This window comes from Panulirus ornatus, chromosome 14 (genome assembly GCF_036320965.1).
Source record: "Panulirus ornatus isolate Po-2019 chromosome 14, ASM3632096v1, whole genome shotgun sequence".
In the NCBI taxonomy this organism is placed as follows: Eukaryota; Metazoa; Arthropoda; class Malacostraca; order Decapoda; family Palinuridae; genus Panulirus; species Panulirus ornatus.
The window spans coordinates 41,104,506-41,117,147 of record NC_092237.1 but is presented as its reverse complement, the minus strand read 5'-3'; the positions used below and the strand labels follow the sequence as shown (position 1 = coordinate 41,117,147).

At 38.3% G+C, this 12,642-nt stretch overlaps 1 protein-coding gene across 1 annotated transcript in view; it reads right to left on the bottom strand.

Annotated features, from left to right (window-relative positions):
• Nucleotides 1-12,642, bottom strand: part of LOC139753539 (uncharacterized) — a 79,555-nt gene that overhangs the window by 9,328 nt on the left and 57,585 nt on the right. The window lies entirely within an intron of this gene.

Below are 12,642 nucleotides of genomic sequence, written 5' to 3'. Positions count from 1 at the left end.
AAGTGAGTCAGTTGCCGTTCGCTGATGATACAGCGCTGGTGGTTGATTCATGTGAGAAACTGCAGAAGCTGGTGACTGAGTTTGGTAAAGTGTGTGAAAGAAGAAAGTTGAGAGTAAATGTGAATAAGAGCAAGGTTATTAGGTACAGTAGGGTTGGGCGTCAAGTCACTTGGGAGGTAAGTTTGAATGGAGAAAAACTGGAGGAAGTAAAGTGTTTTAGATATCTGGGAGTGGATATGGCAGCGGATGGAACCATGGAAGCGGAAGTGAGTCATAGGGTGGGGGAGGGGCCGAAAATCCTGGGAGCCTTGAAGAATGTGTTCCCTCCACCTCCGACACATATATCCTCTTGGTCAATCTTTCCTCACTCATTCTCTCCATGTGCCCAAACCATTTCAAAACACCCTCTTCTGCTCTCTCAACCACGCTCTTTTTATTTCCACACATCTCTCTTACCCTTACTCGATCAAACCACCTCACACCACACATTGTCCTCAAACATCTCATTTCCAGCACATCCACCCTCCTGCGCACAACTCTATCCATAGCCCACGCCTCGCAACCATACAACATTGTTGGAACCACTATTCCTTCAAACATACCCATTTTTGCTTTCCGAGATAATGTTCTCGAATTCCACACATTCTTCAAGGCTTCCAGGATTTTCGCCCCCTCCCCCACCCTATGATCCACTTCCGCTTCCATGGTTCCATCCGCTGCCAGATCCACTCCCAGATATCTAAAACACTTCACTTCCTCCAGTTTTTCTCGATTCAAACTTACCTCCCAGTTGACTTGACCCTCAACCCTACTGTACCTAATAACCTTGCTCTTATTCACATTTACTCTTAACTCTTCTTTCACACACTTTACCAAACTCAGTCACCAGCTTCTGCAGTTTCTCACATGAATCAGCCACCAGCGCTGTATCATCAGCGAACAACAACTGACTCACTTCCCAAGCTCTCTCATCCACAACAGACTTCATACTTGCCCCTCTTTCCAAAACTCTTGCATTCACCTCCCTAACAACCCCATCCATAAACAAATTAAACAACCATGGAGACATCACACACCCCTGCCGCAAACTTACATTCACTGAGAACCAATCACTTTCCTCTCTTCCTACACGTACACATGCCTTACATCCTCGATAAAAACTTTTCACTGCTTCTAACAACTTGCCTCCCACACCATATATTCTTAATACCTTCCACAGAGCATCTCTATCAACTCTATCATATGCCTTCTCCAGATCCATAAATGCTACATACAAATCCATTTGCTTTTCTAAGTATTTCTCACATACATTCTTCAAAGCAAACACCTGATCCACACATCCTCTACCACTTCTGAAACCACACTGCTCTTCCCCAATCTGATGCTCTGTACATGCCTTCACCGTCTCAATCAATACCCTCCCATATAATTTACCAGGAATACTGAACAAACTTATACCTCTGTAATTTGAGCACTTACTCTTATCCCCTTTGCCTTTGTACAATGGCACTATGCACGCATTCCGCCAATCCTCAGGCACCTCACCATGAGTCATACATACATTAAATAACCTTACCAACCAGTCAACAATACAGTCACCCCCTTTTTTAATAAATTCCACTGCAATACCATCCAAACCTGCTGCCTTGCCGGCTTTCATCTTCCGCAAAGCTTTTACTACCTCTTCTCTGTTTACCAAATCATTTTCCCTAACCCTCTCACTTTGCACACCACCTCGACCAAAACACCCTATATCTGCCACTCTATCATCAAACACATTCAACAAACCTTCAAAATACTCACTCCATCTCCTTCTCACATCACCACTACTTGTTATCACCTCCCCATTTGCGCCCTTCACTGAAGTTCCCATTTGCTCCCTTGTCTTACGCACTTTATTTACCTCCTTCCAGAACATCTTTTTATTCTCCCTAAAATTTAATGATACTCTCTCACCCCAACTCTCATTTGCCCTCTTTTTCACCTCTTGCACCTTTCTCTTGACCTCCTGTCTCTTTCTTTTATATATCTCCCACTCAATTGCATTTTTTCCCTGCAAAAATCGTCCAAATGCCTCTCTCTTCTCTTTCACTAATAATATATATATTATGTATTAGGCTGTCTAATTGTTTTTGGATTTATCGAAGATGAGAAAAAAGGAGAGATAGGTAGTATGTTTGAGGAAAGGAACCTGGATGTTTTGGCTCTGAGTGAAACGAGCTCAAGTGTAAAGGGGAAGAGCGGTTTGGGAATGTTTTGCGAGTAAAGTCAGGTGAGAGGACAAGAGGAAGGGAAGGAGTAGCACTGCTCCTGAAACAGGAGGGGTGGGAGTATGTGATAGAGGGTAAGAAAGTAAACTCTAAATTGATATGTGTAAAACTAAAAGTAGATGAAGAGATGAGTGATTATTGGTGCATATGCACCTGGGCATAAGAAGAAAGATCATGAGGGGCAAGTGTTTTGGGACCAGCTGAGCTGATTATATTGATGAGTGATCTGAATGCAAAGATGAGTAATGTGGCAGTTTAGGGAATAATTGGTGTACATGGGGTGTTCAGTGTTGTAAATGGAAATGGTGAGGAGCTTACATATTTATGTGCTGAAAAATGACTGGTGATTGGGAATACCTGGTTTAAAGGAGAGATATACATAAGTATACGTATGTAAGTCGGAGAGATAGCCAGTGAGCGTTATTGGATTACGTGTTACTTGATAGGCGCGCGAAAGAGAGACTTTTGGATGTTAATGTGCTGAGAGGTGCAACTGGAGGGATGTCTGATCATTATCTTGTGGAGATGAACGTGAAGATTTGTACAGGTTTTCAGAAAATAAGAGAGAATGTTGCGGTGAAGAGAGTGGTGAGAGTAAGTGAGCTTGGGAAGGAGAATTGTTTGAGGAAGTACCAGGAGGGATTGAGTGCAGAATGGAAAAAAGGTGAGAGCAAAGGACGTAAGGGGAGTTGGGGGAGGAATGGGATGTATATAGGGAAGCAGTGATGGCTTGCGCAAAAGATGCTTGTGGCATTAGACGCGTTGGATTTGGGCCAATTAGAAAGGGTAGTGAGTGGTGGGATGATGAAGTAAAATTATTAGTGAAAGAGAAGAGAAGCATTTGGACGAGTTTTGCAGGGAAATAGTGCAAATTACTGGGAGATGTATACAAGAAAGAGGTAGGAGGTCAAGAGAAAGGTGCAAGAGGTGAAAAAGAGGGCAAATGAAAGTTGGGGTGAAAGAGTATCATTAAATTTTGGGGAGAATAAAAAGATGTTTTGGAAGGTGGTAAATAAAGTGTGTAGGACAAGGGAACAAATAGGAACATCGGTGAAGGGTGAAGGAGGTGATAACAAGTAGTGGTGATGTGAGAAGTGAGTACTTTGAAGGTTTGTTGAATGTGTTTGATGATAGAGTGGCAGATATAAGTTGTTTTGGTCGAGTTGGTGTGCGAAGTGAGAGGGTTGGGGAGAATGATTTAGTAAACAGAAAAGAGGTAGTAGAAGCTTTGTTGGATGGTATTGCAGAGGAATCTATTAAAAAAGGGGTGACTGTGTTGTTGACTGGTTGGTAAGGATATCTAATGTACGTATGACTCGTCGTGAGGTGCCTGAGGATTGGCGGAATGCATGCATAGTTCCTTTGTAAAAAGGTAAATGGGATGAAGGTGAGTGCTCAAATTACGGAGGTATAAGTTTGCTGAGTATTCCTGGGAAATTATATGGGAGGGTATTGATAGAGAGGTTGAAAACACATACAGAGCACCAGATTGGGGAAGAGCAGCGTGGTTTTTAGAAGTGGTAGAGGATGTGTGGATCAGGTGTTTGCTTTGATGAATGTATATGAGAAATACTTAGAAAAGCAAATGGATTTGTATGTAGCATTTATGGATCATGGATAAGGAATATGATAGAGTTGATAGAGATGCTTTGTGGAAAGTAAAAAGAATATATGGTGTGGGAGGCAAGTTGTTAGAAGCAGTGAAAAGTTTTTAACGAGGATGTAAGGCATGTGTACGAGTAGGAAGAGAGGAAAGTGATTGGTTCTCAGTGAATGTCGGTTTGCGGTAGGGGTGCGTGATATCTCCATGGTTGTTTAATTTGTTTATGGATGGGGTTGTTAGGGAGGTGAATGCAAGAGTTTTGTAGAGAGGGGCAAGTATGTTGTCTGTTTTGGATGAGAGAGCTTGGGATGTGAGTCAGTTGTTGTTCGCTGATGATATAGCGCTGGTGGCTGATTCGTGTGAGAGACTGCAAAAGCTGGTGACTGAGTTTGGTAGAGTGTGTGAGAGAAGAAAGCTGAGAGTAAATGTGAATAAGAATAAGGTTATTAGGTGCAGTAGGGTTTAGGGACAAGCCAATTGGGAGGTAAGTTTGAATGGAAAAAGAACTGGAGGAAGTGAAGTGTTTTAGATACCTTGGGTGGATTTGGCAGCAGATGGAACCATGGAAGGGGAAGTGAGTCACAGCGTTGGGGAGGGGGCGAAAGTTCTGGGAGCGTTGAAAAGTGTGTGGAAGGCGAGAACATTATCTCGGAAAGCAAAACTGGGTATGTTTGAAGGAATAGTGGTTCCAACAATGTTATATGGTTGCGAGGCGTGGGCTGTATATAGAGGTTTGCGGAGAAGGGTGGATGTGTTGGAAGTGAGATGTTTGAGGACAATATGTTGTTTGAGGTGGTTTGACCGAGTAAGTAATGAAAGGGTAAGAAAGACGTGTGGTAATAAAAAGAGTGTGGTTGAGAGAGCAGAATTGGGTGTTTGAAATAGTTTGGTCACATGGAGAGAATGGGTGAGGAAAAATTGACAAAGAGGATATATTTGTCAGGGGTGCAGGGAACGAGGAGAAGTGGGAAACCAAATTGGAGGTGAAAAGACGGGGTGAAAAAGATTTTGAACGGTCGGGGCCTGAGCGTGCAGGAGGGTGAAAGGTGTGCAAGGAATAAAGTGATTTGGAATGATGTGGTGTACCGGTGTCGATGTGCTGTCAATGGATTGAACCAGGGCATGTGAAGCGTCTGGGGTGAACCATGGAAAGTTCTGTGGGGCATGGATGTGGAGAGGGATCTGTGGTTATGGTACATTATACATGACAGCTTGAGTCTGATTGTGAACGAACGTGGCCTTTGTTGTCTTTTCATAACGCTACCTCGCGCGCATGCGAGGGGAAGGGGGTTGTCATTTCATGTGTGGCGGGGTGGCGACGGAAATGAATAAAGGCAGCAAGTATGAATCATATACATGTGCATGTATGTATACGTCTGTGTATGTATCTATATGTATATGTTGGAATGTATAGGTATGTATATGTGCGTGTGTGGACGTGTATGTACATAAATATGTATGTGGGGGGGTTGGGCCATTTTTTCGTCTGTTTCCTTGGGCTACCTCGCTAATGTGGGACGCAGCGACAAAGCATAACAAATGAATAAAATATAATATACATAATCCTAATATCAGTGATGGTCTATACAAATTGGATAGCTTTATTGTTGACAGAATTTGTAAAATGATAAGTTTATGATACGCTCGTTTTCTGTCTTGGACAATCGCATGTTTACCAAATGGCGTCCTAGCTACGGCTCTCCGTGTTATATCAACTGACTGTTATATTTCTCTCTCGTGTCTTGCCTGATGATGTGATTATTACACGAAAGTGCACTTGAGAACTTATCGCGTTTAATTTTCCTCATGGACTCTTAGGAATATATATACATATATATATACATATATATATATATATATATATATATATATATATATATATATATATATATATATATATATATATATATATATATATATATATATTTTCTTTTTTTTTTTCAAACTATTCGCCATTTCCCGCATCAGCAAGGTAGCGTTAAGAACAGAGGACTGGGCCTCTGAGGGAACATCCTCACCTGGCCCCCTTCTCTGTTCCTTTTTTTGGAAAAAAGAAAAAAAAAAAACAAGAGGGGAGGATTTCCAGCCCACCGCTCCCTCCCCTTTTAGTCGCCTTCTACGACACGCAGGGAATACGTGGGAAGTATTCTTTCTCCCCTATCCCCAGGGATAATATATATATATATATATATATATATATATATATATATATATATATATATATATATATATATATATATATATATATATATATATATATATATATATATATATATATATATATATATATATATATATATATATATATATATATATATATATATATATATATATATATATTTTTTTTTTTTTTTATTTATATTTATTTATTTTGCTTTGTCGGTGTCTCCCGCATTTGCGAGGTAGCGCAAGGAAACAGAAGAAAGAAATGGCCCAACCCACCCCCATACACATGTATATACACACACGTCCACACAAGCAAACCTACACACCCATATATCTCAATGTACACATATATATACACACACAGACACATACATATATATCCATGCACACAATTCACACTGCCTGCCTTTATTCATTCCCATCGCCACCTCGCCACACATGGAATACCATCCCACTCCCCCTCATGTGTGCGAGGTAGCGCTAGGAAAAGATAACAAAGGCCCTATTCGTTCACACTCAGTCTCCAGCAGTCATGCAATAATGCCCGAAACCACAGCTCCCTTTCCACATCCAGGCCCCACACAACTTTCCATGGTTTACCCCAGACGCTTCACATGCCCTGATTCAATCTACTGACAGCACGTCAACCCCGGTATACCACATCGATCCAATTCACTCTATTCCTTGTCCGCCTTTCACCCTCCTGCATCTTCAGGCCCCGATCACTCAAAATCTTTTTCATTCCATCTTTCCACCTCCAATTTGGTCTCCCACTTCTCCTCGTTCCCTCCACCTCCGACACAAATATCCTCTTGGTCAATCTTTCCTCACTCATTCCCTCCATGTGCCCAAACCATTTCAAAACAAACTCTTCTGCTCTCTCACACCACACTCTTTTTATTTCCACACATCTCTCTTACCCTTACATTACTTACTCGATCAAACCACCTCATACCACACATTGTCCTCAAACATCTCATTTCCAGCACATCCACCCTCCTGCGCACAACTCTATCCATAGCCCACGCCTCGCAACCATACAACATTGTTGGAACCACTATTCCTTCAAACATACCCATTTTTGCTTTCCGAGATAATGTTCTCGACTTCCACACATTCTTCAAGGCTCCCAGGATTTTCGCCCCCTCCCCCACCCTACGATTCACTTCCGCTTCCATGGTTCCATCCGCTGCCAGATCCACTCCCAGATATCTAAAACACTTTACTTCCTCCAGTTTTTCTCCATTCAAACTCACCTCCCAATTGACTTGACCCTCAACCCTACTGTACCTAATAACCTTGCTCTTATTCATATTCACTCTTAACTTTCTTCTTTCACACACTTTACCAAAGTCAGTCACCAGCTTCTGCAGTTTCTCACATGAATCAGCCACCAGCGCTGTATCATCAGCGAACAACAACTGACTCCCTTCCCAAGCTCTCTCATCCACAACAGACTTCATACTTGCCCCTCTTTCCAAAACTCTTGCATTCACCTCCCTAACAACCCCCATCCATAAACAAATTAAACAACCATGGAGACATCACACACCCCTGCCGCAAACCTACATTTACTGAGAACCAATCACTTTCCTCTCTTCTACACGTACACATGCCTTACATCCTCGATAAAAACTTTTCACTGCTTCTAACAACTTGCCTCCCACACCATATATTCTTAATACCTTCCAAATGAGAGTTGGGGTGAGAGAGTATCATTAAATTTTAGGGAGAATAAAAAGATGTTCTGGAAAGAGGTAAATAAAGTGCTTAAGACAAGGGAGCAAATGGGAAGTTCAGTGAAGGGTGCTAATGGGGAAGTGATAACAAGTAGTGGTGATGTGAGAAGGAGATGGAGTGAGTATTTTGAAGGTTTGTTGAATGTGTTTGATGATAGAGTATCAGATATAGGGTGTCTTGGTCGAGGTGGTGTGCAAAGTGAGAGGGTTAGGGAAAATGATTTGGTAAACAGAGAAGAGGTAGTAAAAGTTTTGCGGAAGATGAAAGCCGACAAGGCAGCAGGTTTGGATGGTATTGCAGTGGAATTTATCAAAAAATGGGGTGACGGTATTGTTGACTGGTTGGTAAGGTTATTCAATGTATGTATGACTCATGATGAGGTGCCTGAGGATTGGTGGAATGCGTGCATAGTGCCATTGTACAAAGGCAAAGGGGATAAGAGTGAGTGCTCAAATTACAGAGGTATAAGTTTGTTGAGTATTCCTGGTAAATTATATAGGAGGGTATTGATTGAGAGGGTGAAGGGAAGTATAGAGCATCATATTGGGTAAGAGCAGTGTGGTTTCAGAAGTGGTAGAGGATGTGTGGATCAGGTGTTTGCTTTGAAGAATGTATGTGAGAAATACTTAGAAAAGCAAATGGATTTGTATGTAGCATTTATGGATCTGGAGAAGGCATATGATAGATTTGATATATATATCTATATATATATATATATATATATATATATATATATATATATATATATATATATATATATATATATATATATATATATATATATATATATATATATATATATATATATATATATATATATATATATATATATATATATATATATATATATATATATATATATATATATATATATATATATATATATGTATATATATATATGTATATATATATATATATATATATATATATATATATATATATATATATATATATATATATATATATATATATATATATATATATATATATATATATATATATAATATATATATATATATATATATATATATATATATATATATATATATATATATATATATATATATATATATATATATATATATATATATATATATATATATATATATATATATATATATATATATATATATATATATATATATATATATATATATATATATATATATATATATATATATATATATATATATATATATATATATATATATATATATATATATATATATATATATATATATAACATATATATATATATATATATATATATATATATATATATATATATATATATATATATATATATATATATATATATATATATATATATATATATATATATATATATATATATATATATATATATATATATATATATATAAATATAAACATATATATATATATATATATATATATATATATATATATATATATATATATATATATATAAATATAAACATATATATATATATATAAATATATTTCTTTTTTTTTTATACTATTCGCCATTTCCCGCGATAGCGAGGTAGCGTTAAGAACAGAGGACTGGGCCTTTGAGGGAATATCCTCACCTGGCCCTCTTCTCTGTTCCTTCTTTTGGAAAATAAAAAAAAAAAAACGAGAGGGAAGGATTTCCAGCCCCCCGCTCCCTTCCCTTTTTGTCGCCTTCTACGGCACGCAGGGAATACGTGGGAAGTATTCTTTCTCCCCTATCCCCAGGGAAAATATATATATATATATATATATATATATATATATATATATATATATATATATATATATATATATATATATATATATATATATATATACATATATATATATATATATATATATATTTTTTTTTTTTTTTCATTATACTTTGTCGCTGTCTCCCGCGTTTGCGAGGTAGCGCAAGGAAACAGACGAAAGAAATGGCCCCACCCCCCCCCCCATACACATGTATATACATACGTCCACACACGAAAATATACATACCTACACAGCTTTCCATGGTTTACCCTAGACGCTTCACATGCCTTGATTCAATCCACTGACAGCACGTCAACCCCGGTATACCACATCGCTCCAATTCACTCTATTCCTTGCCCTCCTTTCACCCTCCTGCATGTTCAGGCCCCGATCACACAAAATCTTTTTCACTCCATCTTTCCACCTCCAATTTGGTCTCCCTCTTCTCCTCGTTCCCTCCACCTCCGACACATATATCCTCTTGGTCAATCTTTCCTCACTCATTCTCTCCATGTGCCCAAACCACTTCAAAACACCCTCTTCTGCTCTCTCAACCACGCTCTTTTTATTTCCACACATCTCTCTTACCCTTTCGTTACTCACTCGATCAAACCACCTCACACCACACATTGTCCTCAAGCATCTCATTTCCAGCACATCCATCCTCCTGCGCACAACTCTATCCATAGCCCACGCCTCGCAACCATACAACATTGTTGAAACCACTATTCCTTCAAACATACCCATTTTTGCTTTCTGAGATAATGTTCTCGACTTCCACACATTCTTCAAGGCCCCCAGAATTTTCCCCCCCCTCCCCCACCCTATGATCCACTTCCGCTTCCATGGTTCCATCCGCTGCCAGATCCACTCCCAGATATCTAAAACACTTCACTTCCTCCAGTTTTTCTCCATTGAAACTCACCTCCCAATTGACTTGACCCTCAACCCTACTGTACCTAATAACCTTGCTCTTATTCACATTTACTCTTAACTTTCTTCTTCCACACACTTTACCAAACTCAGTCACCAGCTTCTGCAGTTTCTGACATGAATCAGCCACCAGCGCTGTATCATCAGCGAACAACAACTGACTCACTTCCCAAGCTCTCTCATCCCCAACAGACTTCATACTTGCCCCTCTTTGCAAAACTCTTACATTTACCTCCCTAACAACCCCATCCATAAACAAATTAAACAACCATGGAGACATCACACACCCCTGCCGCAAACCTACATTCACTGAGAACCAATCACTTTCCTCTCTTCCTACACGTACACATGCCTTACATCCTCGATAAAAACTTTTCACTGCTTCTAACAACTTTCCTCCCACACCATGTATTCTTAATACCTTCCACAGAGCATCTCTATCAACTCTATCATATGCCTTCTCCAGATCCATAAATGCTACATACAAATCCATTTGCTTTTCTAAGTATTTCTCACATACATTCTTCAAAGCAAACACCTGATCCACACATCCTCTACCACTTCTGAAACCACACTGCTCTTCCCCAATCTGATGCTCTGTACATGCCTTCACCGTCTCAATCAATACCCTCCCATATAATTTACCAGGAATGCTGAACAAACTTATACCTCTGTAATTTGAGCACTCACTCTTATCCCCTTTGCCTTTGTACAATATATATATATATATATATATATATATATATATATATATATATATATATATATATATATATATATATATATATGTATATGTATATATATATATATATATATATATATATATATATATATATATATATATATATATATATATATATATATATATATATATATATATATATATATATATATATATATATATATATATATATATATATATATATATATATATATATATATATATATATATATATATATATATATATATATATATATATATATATATGTATATATATATATATATATATATATATATATATATATATATATATATATATATATATATATATATATATATATATATATATATATATATATATATATATATATGTATATATGGTGTGTGGACAAGGTTATTCTGGTGTATATAATGATTATATCAGTTAACAGTTTGTCATATTGAAAATGGCCAAAGGACATATTTGCATTATAATCAAATGTGTCGGGGATCAAACATGATTCAAATACATTTCTTTCGCTGAACAAATTTGGTTTAGCTATGGTCTTAGCTGCTTCCCATTCGATATGGTGATCAAAAACTTCTATGTTCGAATAAGCCGTTGCTCTGTTGGGCTATCCTAGCACTATACTTATATTGAGATCCTGGTCTTCAAATCTTTCACGACTGTTCAATATAAAATTGGTTACAGGCCTTTACATGGGATTTTATAAACACCTGTATTATTTGGTTGGCTATTTTTGATGAGGGCTTTCTTGATGGTGTTGTCATATATGAATACTACTTGTACAGTATATGGCGATGGTGGAATAGAATGGAAGATGGTTTTCGTGGATATTCCACATACTGATCTCAGGCAAGCATTCCTATATCTGTTGTCTTTCTTAACACGGATCACTCTTGCGAAGGAGGCCTTTGCCTGCAATCACATCGATGACCGCTTCTCATACAAAAAAGAAAAAAGAATGATAGTAGGAGTAGACAATCCTCATTCAGGTTTACATATACCTTACTGTTGTCTCGTGTAGACTGGTCTTACCTGAGCACCTTCCCCTAGCAGCACCGGCAGCTCCTCCGTCAGACCATTACCTTGTTGTTGTCTCTTGTAGCCTGGCCTTACCTGAGCACCTTCCCGGAGCAGCACCAGCAGGCAGCTCCTCCGTCAGACCATTACCTTGTTTTTGTGTCTTGTAGCCTGGCCTTACCTGAGTACCTTCCCGGAGCAGCACCAGCAGGCAGCTCCTCCGTCAGACCATTACCTTGTTGTTGTCTCTTGTAGCCTGGCCTTACCTGAGTACCTTCCCGGAGCAGCACCAGCAGGCAGTTCCTCCGTCAGACCATTACCTTGTTGTTGTCTCTTGTAGCCTGGCCTTACCTGAGTACCTTCCCGGAGCAGCACCAGCAGGCAGCTGCTCCGTCAGACCATTACTTTGTTGTTGTCTCTTGTAGCTTGGCCTTACCTGAGTACCTTCCCGGAG